General features: G+C 39.4%; 1 protein-coding gene and 1 long non-coding RNA gene across 2 annotated transcripts in view; one reads left to right on the plus strand and one right to left on the minus strand.

Annotated features, from left to right (window-relative positions):
• TRPM3 (transient receptor potential cation channel subfamily M member 3) overlaps positions 1-15660 on the minus strand; it is a gene marked incomplete in the record, with an annotated part of 593048 nt that overhangs the window by 408891 nt on the left and 168497 nt on the right.
• LOC112583480 lies at positions 5810-14317 on the plus strand. Its single transcript, XR_003107575.2, has 3 exons — positions 5810-5919; positions 8169-8223; positions 14262-14317. It is a non-coding gene; the product is annotated as an uncharacterized LOC112583480 (long non-coding RNA).

A 15660-nucleotide genomic window follows, 5' to 3' on the forward strand; every position in this document is an offset into this window, starting at 1 on the left:
CTATTGAACATCATAATAGTTAAAAGCCACCAAAATATCTCTGCTGTACCATTCAGCCTTGGAAAGAGGGGAACACGTTCATTTCATAATGCCCATCCCTTTCAAATTGTGTTGTAATTCCTCAAAATCTGAATACCAACATTGCAATTTTCTCTTCCGTTGCTGAAAGCACACATTGTTGTTCCAAAAAATTCCATGTTATCAAGTCTTACTAGGCAGTTGGGTAAGCTATCTGATACCATCTTAATACCCCAGATAAGCAGCTACACTGATGACAGGCTTGTTCATTCCTAAAGTATCAAAATTTGTTTTGCCAGAAAGGCAACTCAAGCTTTTGCCTGTATGTCAGTGAGAATTCTCCCCAAATCTTTTAGTCTGTGAGTGTCTGCTAATTCATTTGATTCATGGGTTTTGGATTTGTTTGTTTGTTTTTCCTAATTTCACATAGTTAGAACTAATTCCAATAGTGTCTGAATCAAAATTTGCTGTGTGTGACAACTTATTTCAAATTCTGGATGATATAGACAGGGAAAACAATAGTGAGGCTAGTTAATGAAAAGCACCTCAGCTCTGCTCTGAACAACATTCAGATTTCTGCTGTTAATCAGATGGCTTCTCCTGGTTGCCATCTGGCAGGACCTGGCAGGACCGCGTGCTAGTTGTCCCTGCCACCCCAGGAAACAGTCTCTCTGGGAGATCACTGCAGCTTGTATAATTGCCCATCTCAGACTACTTTGTTTTAAAGATCTTAGAGATTGGAAACCCCTTTGCAACACCTGGAAGGTTGTCTGGAAAGGTAATTCCCAGCTCTATGAATGTGTCATATTTTGATGCATGATAACGGTTACTTGGAAACCAAAATCCCTACTTATTATCTCTGCTCTAACAGGGATACTGGGAGGCAGAAAGAGGTGCAGGCCTCCTAGAGTGGCTGCTTTCCCTTGGCTAGGCAAATATTCATTTGGAACAAGCTTAGGCGGCATTCACAAGTACAGAAGTGGGTGGATATGTGAGTGGTCTCTCACATCCACACATGACCAACACACACACATACACAGGCAAAGACAATACACTACACACACACTGTCCAGTGACAGACTCAGCACTCTCTGCACTAGTCTCCTTGTCTCTATGCCTTTCTATAGTGGATAGAGTTAAAGCTCTAGCTTTAACTCTGTGCTTTGCTCATGTCATTTCCCAGACTGAAATGTTCCATGGTTTCGTGTTGTACAAGATAAAGTTCAAAACTTATCACTTAGAAACCTCAGTGCAGTGTTGAGTATAATCTACAAAATAATGTACCCCCCATCCCCATCAGATGTCCAAGTTCTATCCCCCAGATCCAGGGAGCATGTTGTCTTACCTGGCAAAAGAAACCTTGCAGATGTGATTCAGCTAGTGTGAAGTGAGGTAATCTTGAATGATTCCAGTGGGCCTAACAAAATCACAGGGCCCTTATAAAAGGAAGGCAGGAGAGTCAGAGTCAGAGGAGATGTGATGACATAAACATAGGTTGGAATAAACTGCTCTGAAGATGGAGAAAAGGGCCAAGAGCCTAGAAATGCAGTCAGCCTCTAGAAGCTGGAAAAACCAAGGAAACAGATTCTCCGATAGTGCCTACCAAAGTAATGCAGCTCTGCCGAAACCTGATTTTAACCTTAGACCTATTGTAGACTTCTGATCTGAAGAACTGTTAGTACATTTGTGCTATTTGAAGCCACCAAGTTTGTGGTCATTTGTTATAGAAGCAACAGGAAATAAATGCACTCAATCTTCTACCTTCTATTGTCCCATCTTCCCTGAATCCTTGGGTAAAGCCATGCTTATCAGCAAGAGTGTTTTACAGCCTGACTCTGCAAATCCTATTCATGCTCCAGGAGGATCGTCAATCCTACTGCTTTTCTGACCATGTGATTCCTACCTTCTCTGGATATCTGTGGTAATTACCTTAGATGCTCTCTTACTCACAGGCACAACTGTAACATTTCCACTAATGCTTTGAACTAACATTTAACTTTCTGTGATTATATCTTTGTCCTCCTCCCTAACTGAATTTCAAGCATTCTGATGATGGGGCTTATGTCATATAATTTTTTGTTGTATTCATGGCCCCTAGCATGGCGACCCACTCCAGTACTCTCGCCTGGAAACTCCCATGGATGGAGGAGCCTGGTGGGCTGCAGTCCATGGGGTTGCGAAGAGTTGGACATGACTGAGTGACTTCCCTTTCACTTTTCACTTTCATGGATTGGAGAAGGAAATGGCAACCCACTCCAGTGTTCTTGCCTGGAGAATCCCAGGGATGGGGGAGCCTGGTAGGCTGCCATCTATGGGGTCACACAGAGTCGGACACGACTGATGTGACTTAGCAGCAGCAGCAGCAGCAGCATGGTATTGTGTACAGGAAAAAAAAACAAAAAACAAACACTAAGTAGATACTGTTAGGTTGGTTTTTGTAAACTGAGACATATTAATAAATGTTGTAAAGAAGATAATAAAATGTTCAAATAGCCCCTCTTACCAGCAACTTCATAGGATTAAACCTGTCAGTGGCTATTTATAGAGGCTCTCTCAATTTCTGAAGTAGCTTCATGAATGACTCTATTGGGATGTGATTATTGGGCAACAATGAAAAATAAAGATATAGGTAAAACTGTTATGAAGATAAAAAGAAGGAAATGGTAGTAGAACTAGACAGGGCACTAAAATGCCCCAAAGCACTTTACTAGATAACATGACATGTATAGGTGTAACACAATAAAAATAGATTTAGACCTTAAATTTTAGGGCTTTTAAAGAGGCATATGTGGCCTGTGTCCTCCAAGCTCTGTTCACTGTGGACATTAGACGGGAGAGTGTAATAGACTTTCTTATTATTTTTTCAACCAAATCTCTCCAATAAATTAAAACCTACACATAACTTCCTAAAGAACTGCAGTAAAAACGATAGGATCTGTTTGTTCCAGGGCCTGCACATCAGCAGTTAGCCCACATTCTGGAGACCAACTGCCTAGGTTGAAATCCTGACTCCATCTCCTAGAAGTTGGGTAAACTTTCAAGTCTTTCTAGTCTTAGTACCTCATCTCTACAATAGGGATAATAGGAATACCTTCCTCATTTGGCTGTGGTGGGATTCGATGCTAGTAAGCATGTGAATGTGAACTGATCAGTAGGGGGTCTGAGTCTTTTGGAATGATTACTTGTAACTATTGTTCTGTCTGAAAACCTGCCTGGGTCACTTCTATAAGATTCTGGAGTGCAAACCAACTGAGCTCATTTGGAGATTAATGGAGAAGAAACAGCTACTCCATAGGAGGAAATGGCATTGGGAAGAGAAGAATTTACTGCCAAGATTAAGGTTCAAGTTTTAACAGTAGATCTCAAGGCAACATCAGGCCTATCAAATGCTTCCAAAATCCATCCCATCCATGTTCGCCTGTTGCCTGCGAACATGGAACTAAGGAGGGTAAACCACACTCCCTTTCTCTCAACTATTTGGGAGCCATGTACTTTTCATGCAGCAAAAGTCCAGTATCATTCCCGAAACCATGGTATAAGGTAGGCATCATTTCCCTGGTTTCATAGATACAGAAATGTGCCTCAATGAAAGAAGCCAGACACTATAAACAATACATATGACTTGATCCTATATGCATAAAATTTTAAAAAAGAAAGCATAACACAAACTGTAGTGTGAGAAGTCAAAAGAGTGGTTACTTTGGATGGCAGAGAGGGGAAGTGACTGGAGGCAGCCTCAGAGGGGATTCTGATAGGTTGGTAATGGCTGACATTTTGGTTTGGCTGGTGGCTTCACAAACTTCTTTTGGTGATAATTCACTGAACTGTAAATCAACATTTTGAACATTTTGTGTGTCAACTAAAAGGCTTACAAAAATGAGGTTCTGGGTTGTTAAATAATCTGTCCATGTCCACTTGAACAGCATGTGGGAGAGTACAGATTCACACTCTTGCACCAAAATCCATAGTCTTCCCCAAGGTCTGTTGTCCTTAAAGACACTGAATAAAAAATGAGTCTTTTGCATCAGTAGTAGGCCATACTTTAGTCTAGAAAGTTTCTGTCTGCAGTTATAAAGAAATATTTTAAAGCAAGATTCTTCTGTTGTTTTTTAACTAATGAGGGACAATGATGACATTTAAGATCCCGTTATCTTTATATTCTTCCCATCAAAATGTATTTTCTCTGGCAGCGTCCTTTTTTGGGTTAGAGAGGTTTCTAACCTTTGATTTAAATGTCACAAGTGCTTTATTGGCAAGTCAATGAATACAAATCAATATAATATAGTGACTGATCAAAGGGAAGGGAAATTTCTGTTCACCTAGACTTATCATTCTGAAGTATTTGTCAGTCTTATTTATCTCAATTATGCTTTTTGTATACCTATATATTTTTCTTGATTTTTGGTCTCTTCTGGTAGACTATAAACCCTAGAAGGGCAAAGTGTATACCTAGTACTTGGAACAAAGAATAGGCTCAAAGAAGAGGTTTTGAGTGAATATTCCATTCTGGTTACTGTGTAGTTACTACATTCCAGACTCTGTACATTAAGTAGGAATAATGTGGCTGAGAAACTCATGTATAAACTTCCAGTTATATTCTGCACTGATAGGAATTGTTATAAATAACCACCAGTTTAAGTCAGAGCCGCAGGTGTGATTCTTATCCCTGACTAATGTTCATAAAATAAATCATAATTTTAATTTGAATAATGGTTTTATAATTAACCACAGGATTTCAAATAAATCATCCTTTGTGTTCCAAAGATTCTCCTTAGGTGGCTAGTTTTATTTTAGCAAAGCATGAGCATTTTCAAAATCAAGCCTTTCCTGACTCTTTCCTATTACATGAAGCAATAGAAATTTACATCAATTTTTATTTCTCTGCCTAATTTTAATTTTCGCTCTGTAATACAATGAGTACCACATTTAGCTTGTGGTTGTCAAGTTAATATAGTTAACGGGTATCTGAGACAGTCTTTCTGCACCTACATGCCAGTGTGTACTATTCTAGTTCTCTAACTCATTCATCCTCTCCCACCTAACTCCAGCTTCTCCAAGGATAGCCACAGTGTCACACCCTCAAGCTAACCTTTATTTTATACAATTCAAAGTAGAAACAGCTTGTGGGCCTTTTCCCTTAGCATAGATTACATTTCCATTGGTGCTTCAGCCAGAGGGCCAAAGGATGGTTCTTGCCCGAGAGCAGCACTGAGCATATTTAGGACATTTTAAACAGAGTAAACTTTGTACTTTGATTTCACAACTTCAATAAAAGGGGTCCCCAGTAATAAATAATGAGCTAAATATCAATTAAGAATATTGCACTTCATCATTTTTTTTTAAGTAATTCTGAATAGAGACTCACAAATTTCCATATAGCTGGGAAGTGTTAAATTTTAAAAACAATGAAGAATTCACACAGGGAGAAGAGTCATTATTTTTTGAATACATCTTTTTAAAAAAGATATATGAGAAATTTAAATGCAAATTCATGTCCAAATTTAGAAGACTTTAAGTGAATATCTGTTTTTGCTAAATAAAATTTTTGTAATGGAGTACTAAGGATTGGGTCAGAAAAAAGCAAGCAAGCAAGAAAGCAAGAAAGTTAGTTTCCCCTTGTGAATTTCTTTGGAATTCTAAGGAGGAAATGTTGCCTTTTGTTTTGAAACTGTGGCTTTCTCACAAATTTCAATCTATTCCTATTCAGCTCCATCAAATGTGGAACATTTTAATTCTGCATAATTCTAGTTTCTTAGAGACGACTCTGAAGCCCCAGTTCTTTGGGGACAATCAGCGCTGAGACAGGGCAGAGAACAGAGAGATCCCTGTGGGCTACAAGGGAGGGAGGCTTGGGAAGATTCAGTGAAAGAGAGGAAGATTTGAGCGCCTTGAAATTGGGTGGTAAGCATAACTCTAAATTTACTTTTATTAAAAAAAGAAATATTCAAGTGGGCAAAGCCCACAGGTAGAATGAGAAGCCAAAGTCAGACACATGTTCTGACTGAAAGAAACTGTGTCTGTACTTTGTGAACTTACATGAGTTGTACAAAATAATGTGCGATCATGTCACTTTATACCAGTATACAAAGGACTTTCATTTATATTAGCATCTCTCAGTGTGTTCGGTGGAAGTTAAGGATGTTAACAGATAAACTCTGAATAAGAGGTTCTGTGGTCAAAATAACCTTAAATACTCCTCAGCATCATTACAATGTGGATGTAACTGAGAACTTTTAAGAGAAATATACAGTTAGAGTTTTCCAAATTTCTCTTATCATAAAACCTCTTCTCTTCAGATATTTCAAGAGTCTAGTAGTTCCTACAATGCACTGTGGAAACTACAAATCCACCTTATGTCATGTGAGCTCCATGGAAACCAAGTTGGTGTCTTTATCCCCTACATATCTACCTATACCTATCTCTATATCAAGTTTCTTAGAATAGTGCTCAATACATAGTAATGGTAACTATTACCACTACTATTATTATTCCAAGCTTGAATAGCTAGTATATAATAAGCTTAATTTGAAACTAGGTCTGAAAGTCTTTACACTGTACAGTAAAAATTAGTATTCATGTGCTATATGAGGGTATCAATCAAAGAGGCATCATAAATAATAGAAAGAATATAAGCTCTAGCATCAGAGAGAGCTGTGTCTAATTTCAATGGAATAAATCACTAACTGTATAACTTGGGTAAGTTAGGTGAATTCTCCAAATCTCAATTTCCTTATCAATTATATGGAGATGTTAAGACCTGTATTTTTTCATTAAGGCTGTTATGAATATTAGGACTAATTTATGTAAAATGTTCCAATCACAGTCACTCATACAAAATGGTAATCTTCACTAATGAAAATAAATGATATTGGTTAGGGTCACATTCAAGAAGTTGGGTAAGATCCAGTATATTGAATCCAAATCCTGAGCATTTTTCATGTGTCAAAGTTGCATCAGTATCCCTTTAAGCAAAAGGCAAATTAAGATTAATTCCTCCATTAAGTCTATAAATGCTGCCAGTCACTGATTCTAGATGCCTGTTCTTATTTATTACTATTTAAGGTTTTCCAAAGAGATGTTCAGTATCACTGATAGGGCTTTTTCCCTTCAGGAGTGGGTAGCAATTTCCTAATACTGCTTTTGTCTACTTCTTTGCTGCTACTCTCCTCTCTATAGTGATCTCTTTCTCTTTTTTGAGTTCACATTATTATCCTGGACAACATTTGCTCATCATCTTGTGTTCCAACCATATTCACTGAAGTAAGACTGAAGTTAAAAAGAAAGCTGAGAGGAAATGAGGCTGAAGTGAGTGTATTTAAGCAGCAAATCTGAACTGCCTGGCAAATCACTGGCAAAAGATGCTTCAGCTAGAAAGAAGATTGGCACTGGGAAGCATCCTCAACTTCATCCTCATTGTCACTAGCCTTGTTGAGTAGTCTCAGGAAAAGAGAACATTTAAAGAGTGGTTTATCATCTCTACATCTCATATTTCCATAATATGACATTCAGAATTTTCAAAAGCAAAACCCAAAATAGAGAGTTTTTCCTAACTCATCTGACAACAAAACCAGACCTAAATAATCAATATAAAGCAACTAATATTTATAGAGTTTTCTTCCCCCTTAGTCTTATATACTTTTGATGCTGTGTTTGCTTATGCGATGCTGCCTCAGACCCTACCAGGGTATTATATAATGTAATGTACATCTACTGTAATCCTATTCTAAAATCTGAAAAATATAAAATTATAAAACATATCTATCTGCTCCAAATGATTGTAGATCTGTATAAATCAAAACACCATAGTTTTTTTGTATTAAAAGTAGTTTTCCTTCCCCTTTTCACTGATTCATCTCCCTATAACTCCTAACCCCCACCATATTGAGCTGACCTATCCAACCCTTCTACTTCAACTGTTGTCAACATGTTGGAATAGCTGAAGCTCATCATCATAGGTGTTTTTCATCTCCTCTTTTTGTGTCTTTATTCATTTGGTGATTCTTATGTTTTGCTATTCAGGTATGTGGGCTCTCTACTCCCTGCTAGGATCAGTCTCCATTCATTACTCTACCAAAACTTGCTTAAAATAATTATATGGAAAATGGTACCAGAATTCCTATTAAGGAAAAACTTTTTTTTTTTTTTTTCAGGGAGAGGGGAATACATTCTTGCAGACAAGAAAGTGAGAAACCATGAGGAATTCAAGTAAGGAAATGAAAAAGTTAAGCGGTATTGCATGAGAAAATTAGAGACATTTATATTTTGGTTCTCAAGAGAGCCTGGAAAGAAGTTCAGGGGAGAGAGAGAAGAACTGAAGAGAGGAAAAATAAACTGCATTATATTGGGAACAATTAATAGCGAAATATCCCTTAGCCAAAAGAACTTTGACTACTAAAACATGATTTTAGGTTGATATATGATGTGACTACTAAAATTTTTGTGAAGGCTACTATCCCAGGTATGTTTTATAGAAGAGGAGTTTAGGTGTGGGGGTGGGGGGGTGGAGAAGGAAATGGCAACCCACTCCAGTGTTCTTGCCTGGAGAATCCCAGGGACGGGGGAGCCTGGTGGGCTTCCGTCAATGGGGTCACACAGAGTCGGACACGACTGAAGCGACTTAGCAGCAGTAGCAGTGGGGAGGGGGTGAGTGTGTGTGTAGAAATCAAAGAAGGGCCTGGCTTTCCTGTGTGTCAATGTGAGAACAGAGACATTATGTAGAGAAGTAGGAGCCTGAGGGTAGAGGTAACACAGAAGGATCAGTGCCACAGCACAGAAAAATTAACTCAGCTAACTCAAAATGGACCTAAGACTCGGGAGTTAACACTGTAAAACTCTTAGAGGAAAACACAGAAGTAAATCTTTGTGACCCTGGATTAAGCAATGCTTTCTTAGATATCTATTTCAGATATTTAGATAACTAAAGCACAAGTGACAAAAGAAACAATTTGTAAGTTTGGACTTCATCAAATTTAAAAACTTTTGTGTACCAAAGCATACCATCAATACAGTGAAAAGACACCCACAAAATGATAGTAAATATCTGCAAATCATATATCTGATAAGAAACTTGTATCCACAATATATAAAGAAACTTTTCAACTCAATAAATAAAAAGACAAATGATATAACTAAAAATGGTAAATGGACTTGAATAGATACTTCTCCAAAGAAGATTTACAAATGGCCAATAAATACGTGAAAAGAGGCTCAACATCATTAGTCAGTAGAGAAATACCAATCAAAACTGTAATAAGATACCACTTCACATCCCCTAGGATGGCCGTAATGAAGAAGGCAGACAATAACAACTGATGGCAATGATGTGGAAAAACTGGAATCCACATAAACGGTTTGTGGGAATGTAAAATAGTGCAGCTGCTTTGGAAGCATTTCCTCAAAATACTAAATAGAGTTACCATATGAAACAATTCCTTTCCTAGGAATATGCCCGAGAATTGAAAATGTTTGTTTACATAGAAACTTGCACATAGATGTTCATACCAGTATTGTTCATTATTGAAAATGGAAACAGTCCAAATGCCCATAAGCTGATATGGTATACCATAGAATAGAACATTGTTCTGCCATAAAAGAATGAAGGTATGATACATGCTATGATATGAATGAATTTTGAAAACACTTGTACAGTGAAAAGGCCAGACATAAAAGGCCACATATAATTCCACTTATATGAAATGCTCAGAATAGGCAAATCTATAGAGATAGAAAGTAGGTTAGTGTTTGCCAGGATAGGATGAGGGGAAATGGAACTAACTAACAGGGACAGGACTTCTTTTGAATGATGAAAATGTATTTTGGATTTAAACAATGGTGATGGATTTACAACTCTGTGAATACTAAAATCTACTTAAATGCACACTTTCAAAAGGTGAATTGGGACTTCCCTGGTGGTCTGTTGGTTAGAATGCCTTGCTTCCACTGCAGGGGGCATAGGTTCAATCCCTCCCAGGGAACTAAGATCCTGTATGCTTTGTGATATGCCCTCCCCACCCCCCCCAAAAGGTGAACTTTTTGGTCTGTGAATAATACCTCAACAAAGCTGTTACTTAAAAACTGCTCTAGGAATTTTTTTAGGTTCTTGAAGTGGGCTTTGGACTTGAATCAATACAGACATTTTTTTCTGTATCCCAGTTCAGTTCAGTCACTCCGTCATGTCCAGCTCTTTGCGACCCCATGAACCACAGCACGCCAGGCCTCCCTATCCATCACCAACTCCCGGAGTTCACTCAAATTCATGTCCATTGAGTCGGTGATGCCATCCAGCCATCTCATCCTCTGTCATCCCCTTCTCCTCCTGCCCCCAATCCCTCCCAGCATCAGAGTCTTTTCCAATGAGTCAACTCTTTGCATGAGGTGGCCAAAGTGCTGGAGTTTCAGCTTTAGCATCATTCCTTCCAAATCCCAGGGCTGATCTCTTTTAGAATGGACTGGTTGCATCTCCTTGCAGTCCAAGGGACTCTCAAGAGGCTTCTCCAACACCACAGTTCAAAAGCATCAAATCTTCGGTGCTCAGCCTTCTTCACAGTCCAACTCTCACATCCATACGTGACCACAGGAAAAACCATAGCCTTGGGTAGACAAACCTTTGTTGGCAAAGTAATGTCTCTGCTTTTCAATATGCTATCTAGGTTGGTCATAACTTTTCTTCCAAGGAGTAAGTGTCTTTTAATTTCATGGCTTCAGTCACCATCTGCAGTGATTTTGGAGCCCAGAAAAATAAAGTCTGACACTGTTTCCACTGTTTCCCTATCTCTTTCCCATGAAGTGATGGGACCAGATTCCATGATCTTCGTTTTCTGAAGGTTGAGCTTTAAGCCAACTTTTTCACTCTCCTCTTTCACTTTCATCAAGAGGCTTTCGAGTTCCTCTTCACTTTCTGCCATAAGGGTGGTGTCATCTGCATATCTCAGGTTATTGATATTTCTCCCGGCAATCTTGATTCCAGCTTGTGTTTCTTATAGTCCAGCATTTCTCATGATGTACTCTGCATATAAGTTAAATAAGCAGGGTGACAATATACAGCCTTGATGTACTCCTTTTCCTATTTGGAACCAGTCTGTTGTTCCATGTCCAGTTCTAACTGTTGCTTCCTGACCTGCATATAGGTTTCTCAAGAGTTAGGTCAGGTGGTCTGTATCCCAAGGGGAAAAGAAATACCGATGGTATCTGGCTTATAATGGTTGAAAAGTTTCAACTGGTAAGCATTATTCAGCTGGGGGCCCACTGTTACCCATCATTAATATTATTTTCTATGGAATCTATGATATTGAAGGGATTGGGAACATGGATTGAGGTTACACATGATCTGCCTTCTCATGTTCTCACTTTAAAAGTCTAACCTCTACCTAAGGTGCCTCATCATTCATATGTGTGTGTGTGTGTGTGTGTGTGTGTGTGTGTGTGTGTGTAATACCTTTGGCTTTTAAAGTACTGTGGTATTTATGCTTTCAATAATTATTATTTCCAATATTAAAGATTAAATAATTGAGGCCTCAATGACATTTTAAGTGGCATAGATAGAAAGCAACCCCCGGAATGTGAGCCTGTTGAATCATAGTCTAGTCCACTTTATATCTTGCTATGTACAAGTATTTCTTAATTCAAAGACTTTATCACATCAGTGACTTTATCACATCAGTGACAGTTTGTGGATGGTTAATAATAGCCGAGACCTTTTTTTCCTCAGTCTTCTTATCATACTGACAAGGACAATGCTTACTCTGCTTACTTTAGCTGAGTTAGCCAAAGTAAGGGAGGTCTCATTTATTTGCAAAAACATTTAATTTCTAGTAAACATGACTCATTCTTAGGCAGTCCTCCTATTGGTTTCTGTTTATATAAGATTTAAAACCTTATCAACTATACCTACATGAGAAGGTAGTAACTATTAGGCAACTAATACCCTCCACTTCATAAGACACTTTCTTTTAAACCTTATGAATTTAGATCATTCTCACTAAACTCAAATTTATGGCATCTTTAAATTAAGAAAAAGACCACACTCACAGGATATGCTTGTTAGCATTTCTTCCCAAAGCTACATTGTGACACTGAAACAGCCATGGTTACATCAAAGGAATTGGCCAATGATACAAATTAGGGTCTTAATCCCTTCTTCCACCTCGTTGTTAAACATCATCCATCTAGTTATTAACATTTGCAGCACACCACTGGGTCATAATTATCTCCCATTTGTTAGGTAGGTAGAATAGGGAAAAGGAGTCCAAAATGGCGGTGGCTAAAAGACAAGGAAGGTCCGAGGACCAGAGTGAAGACTTCAGGCAGAAGAAACAGCACTCCTGGCTAAGCCCAATATGCATAGGGCAGGCCCAGGTGGAGGAAGAGCCGGGTATGCAGCAGTCTCCAATTTGAGACCATAGAGGCTAAGCCTCTGCCACCAGGTACTTCAGCCCAATTAGCTGAGCTCATAGCCCTGACTCGAGCTTTAGAGCTGGGAAGAGGAAAAAGAATAGCCATTTACACTGACTCCAAGTATGCCTTTCTGGTGCTACATACACATGCGGCTATTTGGAAAGAAAGGGGCCACTTGACCACTCGAGGGTCCCCAATCAAATATGGTGATCAGACTCTTCGACTCTTGGAGGCAGTCCATCTGCCCACTGAGGTTTCAGTCTCCCACTGTAAAGGACACCAAAAGGGAACACAGAAGTGGCACGAGGGAACCAAGCAGCTGATCAGGCAGGTAAGATTGCAGCATTACAGAACCATGAGCTAATAGGGATTGCCACCTTAGTTCCACAGACTAATTTGCCAGAAACTCCTTCATATACTGAAGGTGAGACTCTTAAAGCTAAGAGCGAGGGCTTTCAAGAAGATCATATGGGGTGGTTCCAAAAGGAGGGACTCCTTTTTCTGCCTGGAAACCTCCAATGGAAGTTGGTTAACTCCTTACATGCCACTACTCATTTAGGAGAAAAGGCCCTCCAAAGATTACTAGAAAGGTCCTTCAGAGGAACAGGCTTCCAAACAACCATAAGACGGTGGTTTCCTCTTGTCCCACTTGCCAATTAAACAATCCCCAAGGAGCTTGAAGACCCCAGCTGGCCCAGCCTGTCCAATGACATGGGGCCTACCCAGGAGAGGACTGGCAGATGGACTTTGCCCATCTCAAGATGCCAGTTTCTCAAGGGTATAAATACCTATTAGCTATGATAGATACATTCACAGGATGGATTGAAGGCTTTCCCACCCAGACTGAGAAGGCTGAGGAGGTGGTAAAAAACTGCTCCATGAAATCATTCCAAGATTTGGTCTGCCCAGGTCATTACAATGTGACAATGGGACATTATTTACTTCTAAGGTCACCCAAGGGGTCTCGAAAGCATTGGGCATTACTTATTATCTCCATTGTGCCTGGAGGCCTCAATCTTCAGGAAAAGTAGAAAGATCCAATCAAATTCTTAAAATCAGTGATAAAAAAGATAATCCAGGAGACCTCCCTGGGATGGAAAGAGGCTTTACCAATAGCTGTCCTCCGCACCCACATTGCTGCTAAAGAACAGGTTGGTCTTAGTCCTTATGAGATGCTACATGGGAGGCCTTTTGTTTATGTCAATGATCTCTTCCTAGATCCAGAGGTTCAGACCCTCCAGTCTTATACCATGGCCATTGGGCAATTCCAACAGGATATATGCTTGTGGGGTATGAAACAGGACCCAAAAGATTCTAAAGAGTCACCACTATATGCTCCAGGAACTCAAGTCCTAATTAAAGTCTGGAAAGATGGGTCCCCAAAGGCTCAACTCCAGCCCACATGGAAGGGCCCCTACCCTGTAATACTTTCTACCCCCACAGCAGTCAAGGTACCAGGACATGACTCCTGGATTCACTACTCACGAGTCAAGCCATGGAATAAAACAGAAGAGGACACTCAATACACCTGTGAGCCCCTGGGAGAGCTCAGATACCTATTCAGGATTATCAATGAGTGTCACTCTAATGAACACCTCCAAAATCTGGTTTCTGGGAATAAGATTTCTCAGGATAACTCCAAAGAGCCAACACGGCTTGACAGAGACTGTACTCCAAAACAGACAGGAGATAGATCTTCTGATCCCTGAACAAGGAGGGACTTGAACCATCCTGGCCATGTGAATTTAAAATTGACCAATGTCCCTACTAGTCCTTGTTATGCTACATTGATGATGCCTATGATTATTCCATGTACTGTCAATTGTCTAACCTATTTTGTCTCTGCCCAGGTCAACCAGCTACAACATGCAGTGCCAGTTCAACAAAGATATAAAACTACAGCTGACCACGGAAAATATCACACACCCTTGGACACCGCTATAAGGACTCTGAGGATTGAGACTAGCAAGAGGGGGAGGCCCAATACCCCTCGCTGCCCCAGTTCAGCAGGAAGTAGCCAGAAAGACCTCGACGCCCCTATTCCCAAAGAATTGGGCCTCCCATCTCTTGAGGGGTGAATGTTAGGTAGGTAGAAGAGGGAAAAGGAGTCCAAAATGGTGGTGGCTAAAAGACAAGGAAGGTCTGAGGACCAGAGTGAAGACTTCAGCAGAACAAACAGAACTCCTGGCTAAGCCCAATTTGCATAGGGCAGGCCCAGGTGAAGGAAAAACATATAAAAGGAGGAGCCAAAGCTCTTTCTCATGGACTCTCTCTCCCGCGTGTGTGCCCTCTTTCTCTCTCTCCCTTTCTTTTCTCTCTCCCTCTTTCTTTTCTCTCTCTCGTGTGTGCACACTCTCTCTCTCCCTCCCCACACACTCAACTCTCTTCTCTTCAAGTCTTGGAATCTCCTGCTATCTTCTAAATAAAATGGAGCTGTAACACTGATTTGCCTAAGAGTTGTAGCACGGTTTGTCCAAGACCCGAGAGCTGTGACCCGCCGAGGGCTTTAATGTCCATTGCTCCAAATCTTTGTTGTGATGAGACAAAGAACCGAGGAACATACACTCGTGTGACACATTGAAAAAAAATTAAAAATTCAGACTAAAGACATTGAAGAAATACTACCAACTGTAACAAAAACGTCACTGAAAACAAAATTTAAGGTAAAGTTCTATAAACTTCATAGCCTAGAATTGATCAGTTTCAAAGTTGTGACAAAGTTCCTCACTAACAGACAGAGAATTTTATAAAACAGTTGATGCTTAAAAGAATAACCTTCTTGGTAGGTTAACTGAGTTACTATTCACAAAATGCCTGGCACACAGTAAGTGAACTATACACATGCACTTAATAAATAAAAAGGAATGATACTTATAAAGATTAGTGACTGCCTACCAACCACAGAAACCAGCAGGCTAATCTAGTCATCATGATTTAAAAGAAAATTCTTTCTCTTTGTACAGCATGTTAATTTACTGAAGCATTTTCACATGCATTTTTTGATTGATGTAACAATTTCCAGATATAAATAAGAAAGGCTTTTTGTGGTTTTTTTTTGGTTTGTGAGTTTGTTTTTAATAAGTGAAACATGAAATTTACAAAGATTAAGAAATGTATATAAAGACAAAAATTCAAAGTTGATCACAGTTTCACGAGAATGAAAGACTGTTAATTTCTTCAGGAAGTTAAAGATAACTTCTGCAAAGGAGTTGCTGAATACAGCCATCTTACAGTTTCATGCTATTTTGA

Source organism: Bubalus bubalis, chromosome 3 (assembly GCF_019923935.1).
Source record: "Bubalus bubalis isolate 160015118507 breed Murrah chromosome 3, NDDB_SH_1, whole genome shotgun sequence".
Taxonomy (NCBI): domain Eukaryota; kingdom Metazoa; phylum Chordata; class Mammalia; order Artiodactyla; family Bovidae; genus Bubalus; species Bubalus bubalis.